We start from the raw sequence: 8,003 nt of genomic DNA on the forward strand, positions 1-8,003 counted from the left end.
GCCATGGTCGCTGAGCCCGCGTGTCTGGAGCCTGTGCTCCACAATGCGAGAGGCCACAACAGTGAGAGGCACATGTATCAAAAAAAAAAAAATATTACACTACAAAGCAAGGATCTCATTCATATTTGACAGAGAAATTAAAAGCTTTACAGACAAGCAAAAGCTAAGAGAATTCAGCACCACTAAAACCACCTTTACAACAAATGCTACAAGAAATTCTCAAGGCAGGAAACACAACAGAAGGAAAAGTCCTACAAAAACAAACCCAACACAATTAAGAAAATAGTAATAGGAACATACATATCAATAATTACCTTACATGGAAATGGATTAAATGCTCCAAGAAAAGATATAGACTAGCTGAATGGATCCAAAAACAAGACCGTATATATGCTGTCTACAAGAGACCCACTTCAGACCTGGGGACACATACAGACTGAAAGTGAGGGGATGGAAAAAGATATTCCATGTAAATTGAAATCAAAAGAAAGCTGGAGCAGCAATTCTCATATCAGACAAAAGAGACTTTAAAATAAAGACTATTACAAGAGACAAAGAAGGACACTACATAATGATCAAGGGATCAATCCAAGAAGAAGATATAACAATTGTAAATATTTATGCACCCAACCTAGGAACACCTCACTACATAAGGCAGTTGCTAACAGCCATAAAAGGGGAAATCAACAGTAACACAATCATAGTAGGGGACTTTAATATCCCAATTTCACCAATGGACAGATCAACCAAAATGAAAACAAATAAGGAAACACAAGGTTTAATTGACACATTAAAAAGATGGACTTAATTGATATTTATAGGACATTCTATCCAAAAACAACAGAATACACTTTCTTCTCAAGTGCTCCTGGAACATTCTCCAGGATAGATCATATCTTTGGTCACAAATCAAGCCTTGGTAAATTTAAGAAAATTGAAATCGTATCAAGTATCTTTTCCAACCACAATGCTATGAGACTAGATATGAATTAGAGGAAAAAATCTGTAAAAAATACGAACACTTGGGGCTAAACAATACACTACTAAAAAACAAAGAGATCACTGAAGAAATCAAAGAGGAAATAAAAAAAATACCTAGAAACAAATGACAATGAAAACATGACGATGCAAAACCTATGGGATGTAGCAAAAGCAGTTCTAAGAGGGAGGTTTATAGCAATACAATCCTACCTCAAGTAACAAGAAAAATCTCAAATAAACAACCTAAACTTACACCTAAAGCAATTAGAGAAAGAAGAACCAAAAAAAAAAAAAAAACCCAAAGTTAGCAGAAGGAAAGAAATCATAAAGATCAGATCAGAAATAAATGAAAAGGAAATGAAGGAAACAATGGCAAAGATCAATAAAACTAAAAGCTGGTTCTTTAAGAAGATAAACAAAATGGATAAATCATTAGCCAGACTCATCAAGAAAAAAGGGAGGAGACTCAAATCAACAGAATTAAAAAAGAAAAAAAAGAAGCAACAACTGATACTACTGAAATACAAAGTATCACAAGAGATTACTACAAGCTACTATATGCCAATAAAATGGACAACCTGGAAGAAATGGATAAATTCTTAGAAAAGCCCAATCTTCTGCGACTGAACCAGGAAAAAATAGAAAATATAAACAGACTAATCGCAAGCACTGAAATTGAAATTGTGATTAAAAATCTTCCAAAAGCCCAGGACCAGATGGCTTCACAGGCGAATTCTATCAAACATTTAGAGAAGAGCTAATATCTATCCTTCTCAAACTCTTCCAAAATATAGCAGAGGGAGGAACACTCCCAAACTCATTGTATGAGGCCACCATCATCCTGATACCAAAACCAGACAAAAATGGCCCCCAAAAAGAAAACTACAGGCCAATATCACTGATGAACATAAATGCGAAAAACCTGAACAAAATACTAGCAAACAGAATCCAACAGCATATTAAAAGGATCACACACCATGATCAAGTGGGGTTTAACCCAGGAAAGCAAGAATTCTTCAGTATATGCAAATCAATCAATGTGATACACCATATTAACAAATTGAAAGAGAAAAACCATATGATCATCTCAATAGATGCAGAAAAAACTTCTGAGAAAATTCAACACCAATTTATGATAAAAACTCTCCAAAAAGTAGGCCTAGAGGGAACTTACCTCAACATAATAACGGCCATATATGACAAACCCACAGCCAACATCATCCTCAATGGTGAAAAACTGAAACCATTTCCAGTAAGATCAGGAAAAAGACAAGGTTGCCCACTCTCACCACTATTATTCAACAGAGTTTTCAAAGTTTTAGCCACATCAACCAGAGACAGAAAAGAAATAAAAACAATCCAAATCAGAAAAGAAGTAAAACTGTCATTGTTTGCAGATGACATGATACTATACATAGAGAATCCTAAAGATGCTACCAGAAAACTACTAGAACTAATCAATGAATCTGGTAAAGTAGCAGGTTATAAAATTAATGCACAGAAATCTCTTGCAGTCCTATACACTAACAATGAAAAATCTGAAAGAGAAATTAAGGAAACACTACTATTTACCATTGCAACCAAAAGAATAAAATACCTAGGAATAAACCTACCTAAGGAGAAAAAAATCTGTATGCAGAAAACACTCCCAAACACCACACACAAAAATAAACTCAAAATGGATTAAAGACCTAAATGTAAGGCCAGACTCTATAAAACTCTTAGAGGAAAACATAGGCAGGATGCTCTATGACATAAATCACAGCAAGATCGTTTTTAACCCACCTCCTAGAGAAATGGAAATAAAAACAAAAGTAAATAAATGGGACCTAACGAAACTTTAAAGCTTTTGCACAGAAAAGGAAACCATAAACAAAACAAAAAGACAACCCTCAGAATGGGAGAAAATATTTGCAAACGAAGCAACTGACAAAGGATTAATCTCCAAAATACACAAGCAGCTCATGCAGTTCAATATCAAAAAAACAAACAACCCAATCTAAAAATGGGCAGAAGACCTAAATCGACAGTTCTCCAAAGAAGACATACAGATGGCCAACAAACACATGAAGGGATGCTTAACATCACTAATCATTAGAGAAATGCAAATCAAAACTACAATGAGGTATCACCTCACACTGGTCAGAAGGGCCATCATCGAAAAATCTACAAACAATAAATGCTGGAGAGGGTGTGGAGAAAAGGAAACCCTCTTGCACTGTTGGTGGGAATGTAAACTGATACAGCCATTATGGAGAATAGTGTGGAGTTTCCTTAAAAATAGAACTACCATTTGACCCATCAACCTGACTACTGGGCATATACCCTGAGAAAACCATAATTCAAAAAGAGTCATGCACCACAGAGCAGAAGCATGAAGAACTATAATCCTGCAGCCTGTGGAACAAAAACCACATTCACAGAAAGATAAACAAGATGAAAAGTCAGAGGGCTATGTACCAGATGAAGGAACAAGATAAAACCCCAGGAAAACAACTAAATGAAATGGAGATAGGCAACAATCCAGAAAAAGAATTCAGAATAATGGTAGTGAAAATGATCCAGGACCTCGGAAAAAGAATGGAGGCAAAGATCGAGAAGATGCAAGAAATGTTTAACAAAGATCTAGGAGAATTAAAGAACAAACAAACAGAGATGAACAATACTATAATTTAAATGAAAAATACACTAGAAGGAATCAATAGCAGAATATCTGTGGCAGAAGAACGGATAAGTGACCTGGAAGACAGAATGGTGGAGTTCACTGCTGTGGAACAGAATGAAGAAAAAAGAATGAAAAGAAATGAAGACAGCCTAAGAGACCACTGGGACAACACTAAAAGCAACAACATTTGCATTACAGGGGTCCCAAAAGGAGAAAAGAGAGAAAGGACCCAAGTAAATATTTGAAGAGATTATAGTGGAAAACTTCCCTAACATGGGAAAGGAAATAGCCATGCAAGTCAAGGAAGAGCAGAGAGTCCTGAGGAGAAACACACTGAGACACATAGTAATCAAACTGGCAAAAACTAAAGACAAAGAAAAATTATTGAAAGCAGCAAGGGAAAAATGACAAATAACCTACAAGGGAACTCCCATAAGGTTAACAGCTGATTTCTCAGCAGAAACTCTACAAGCCAGAAGGGAGTGTCATGATATACTTAAAGTGATGAAAGGGAAGAACCTACAACCAAGATTACTCTAGCCGGCAAGGATCTTATTCACATTCGATAGAGAAATCAAAAGTTTTACAGGCAAGGAAAAGCTAAGAAAATTCAGCACCACCAAACAAGCTCTACAACAAGTGCTAAAGGAACTTCTCTAAGTGGGAAACACAATAGAAGAAAAGGACCTACAAAAACAAACCCAAAACAATTAAGAAAATGGTCATAGGAACACACATATCGATAATCACCTTAAACGTGTATGGATTAAATGCTCCAACCAAAAGACACAGGCTTGCTGAATGGATACAAAAACAACACCCACTTTTCTTGCTGTCTGCAAGAGACTCACTTCACACATAGGGACACATACAGACTGAAAGAGAGGGATGGAAAAAGATATTCCATGCAAATGGAAATCAAAAGAAAGCTGGAGTAGCAATACTCATATCAGATAAAATAGACTTTAAAATAAAGAATATTACAGGAGACAAGGAAAGACACTACGTAATGATCAAGGGATCAATCCAAGAAGAACATATAACAATTATAAATATATATGCACCCAACATAGGAGCACTTCAATACATAAGGCAACTGCTAACAGCTCTAAAAGAGGAAATCGACAGTAACACAATAGTAGTGGGGGACTTTAACACCTTACTTACACCAAAGGACAGATCATCCAAACAGAAAATTAATAAGGAAACACAAGTTTTAAATGACACAATAGACCAGATAGATTTAATTGATATTTATAGGACATTCCATCCAATTACATTTTCCTCTCAAGTGTGCATGGAACATTCTCCAGGATAGATCACATCCTAGGTCACAAATCAAGCCTCAGTAAATTTAAGAACATTGAAATCATATCAAGCATCTTTTCTGATCACAATGGTATGAGATTAGAAATCAATTACAGAGAAAAAAAACTTAAAATACACAAAGACATGGAGACTAAACAATATGTTACTAAATAAACAAGAGATCACTGAAGAATTCAAAGAGGAAATCAAAAAATACCTAAAGACAAATGACAATGAAAACACGATGATCCAAAGCCTATGGGATGCAGCAAAAGCAGTTCTAAGAGGGAAGTTTATAGCTATACAAGCCTACCTCAAGAAACAAGAAAAATCTCAAATAAATAATCTAACCTTACACCTAAAGGAAGTAGAGAAAGAAGAAAAAAGCAAAACTCAAAGTTAGCAGAAGGAAAGAAATCTTAAAGACCAGAGAGGAATAAATGAAACAGGGATGAAGAAAACATTAGCAAAAATCACTGAAAGTAAAATCTTGTTCTTTGAGAAGATAAACTAAGTTGATAACCTTTAACCAGGCTCATGAAGCAAAAGAGGGAGAGGACTCAAATCAATAAAATTAGAAATTTAAAAAAATGAGAAGTTACAAACGACATCACAGAAATACAAAGCAGCCTAAGAGACTCTATGCCAATAAAATGGACAACCTGGAAGAAATGGACAAATTCTTAGAAAGGTAAAACCTTCCAAGTCTGAACAGGAAGAAATAGAAAATATGAACAGACAAATAAAAAATAATGAATTTGAAGCTGTCATTAAAAATCTTCCAACAAACAAAAGTCTGGGACCAGAAGACTTCACAGGTGAATTCTATCAAACATTTAGAGAAGAGATAACACCCATCCTTCTGAAACTCTTCCAAAAAATTGCAGAGGAAGGAACACTCCCAAACTTATTCTATGAGGTCACTATCACCCTGATACCAAAACCAGACAAAGATACTACAAAAAAAGAAAATTACAGACCAGTATCACTGATGAATATAGATAGAAAAATCCTCAACAAAATACTAGCAAGCTCAATCCAACAACACATTAAAAGGATCATACACCATGATCAAGTGGGATTTATCCCAGGGATGCAAGGATTCTTCAACATACATAAATCAATCAATGTGATACACCATATTAAAAATTGAAGAAGAAAAACCATATGGTCATCTCAATAGTTGCAGAACAAGCTTTTGAGAAAATTCAACAACAATTTATGATAAAAACTCTCCAGAAAGTGGGCATAGAGGGAACCTACTTCAACATAATAAAGGCCATATACGACAAACCCACAGCAAACATCATTCTCAATGGTGAAAAACTGAAAGCATTTCCTCTAAGATCAGGAACAAGACAAGGAGGTCCACTCTCACCACTATTATTCAACGTAGTTTTGGGAGTCCTAGCCATGGCATTCAGAGAGGAAAAGGCAATAAAAGGAATACAAATGGGAAAAGAAGAAGTAAAACTGTCACTGTTTGCAGATGACATGATACTATACATAGAGAATCCTAAAGATGACACCAGAAAACTACAAGAGCTAATCAATTAATTTGGTAATGCTGCAGGATACAAAATTAATGCACAAAAATCTTTTGCATTCCTATACACTAATGATGAAAAATCTGAAAGAGAAATTAAGGAAACACTCGCATTTACTACTCTAACAAAAAGAATAAAATACCTAGGAATAAACCTACCTCAGGAGACAAAAGACCTGTATGCAGAAAACTATAAGACACTGATGAAAGAAATTAAAGATGATACAAACAGATGGAGAGATATACCATGTTCTTGGATTGGAAGAATCAATATTGTGAAAATGACTATACTACCCAAAGCAATCTACAGATTCAATGCAATCCCTATCAAATTACCAATGGCATTTTTCACAGAACTAGAACAAAAAAAATCACAATTTGTATGGAAACACAAAAGACCCCGAATAGCCAAATCAGTCTTGAGGGAAAAAAATGGAGCTGGAAGAATCAGACTCCCTGACTTCAGACTATACTACAAAGCTACAGTAATCAAGACAATATGGTACTGGCACAAAAAACAGAAATATAGATCAATGGAACAGGATAGAAAGCCCAGAGATAAACCCACACACATATGGTCAACTAATCTATGACAAAGGAGGCAAGGATATACAATGGAGAAAAGACAGTCTCTTCAATAAGTGGTGCTGGGAAAACTGGACAGCTACATGTAAAAGAATGAAATTGAACACTCCCTAACACCATACACAAAAATAAACTCAAAATGGATTAAAGACCTAAATGTAAGACTGAACACTATCAAACTCTTAGAGGAAAACATAGGCAGAACACTCTATGACATAAATCACAGCATGATCTTTTTTGACCCACCTCGTAGAGTAATGGAAATAAAAACAAAAATAAACAAATGGGACCTAACGAAACTTAAAAGCTTTTGCACAGCAAAGGAAACCATAAACAAGACGAAAAGACAACCCTCAGAATGGGAGAAGATATTTGCAAATGAAGCAACTGACATAGGATTAATCTCCAAAATTTACAAGCAGCTCATGTAGCTCAATATTATAAAAACAAACAACCCAATTCCAAAATGGGCAGAAGACCTAAATAGACATTTCCCCAAAGAAAACATACAGATGGCCAAGAAGCATATGAAAAGCTGCTCAACATCACTAATTATTAGAGAAATGCAAGTCGAAACTACAATGTGGTATCACCTCACACAAGTTAAAATGGACATCATCAGAAAATCTACAAACAACAAATGCTGGAGAGGGTGTGGAGAAAAGGGAACCCTCTTGCACTGTTGGTGGGAATGTAAATTGATACAGCCACTATGGAGAACAGTATGGGGGTTCCTTAAAGAACTAAAAATAGAATTACCATATGACCCAGTTATCCCACTACTGGGCATATACCCAGAGAAAACCATATCAAAAAGACACATGCACCCCCAATGTTCATTGCAGCTGTATTTACAATAGCCAGGTCATGGAAGCAACCTAAATGCCCATCGACAGACGAATGGATATGGAAGATGTG

The sequence above is a fragment of the Globicephala melas genome, chromosome 4, assembly GCF_963455315.2.
Source record: "Globicephala melas chromosome 4, mGloMel1.2, whole genome shotgun sequence".
NCBI lineage: Eukaryota > Metazoa > Chordata > Mammalia > Artiodactyla > Delphinidae > Globicephala > Globicephala melas.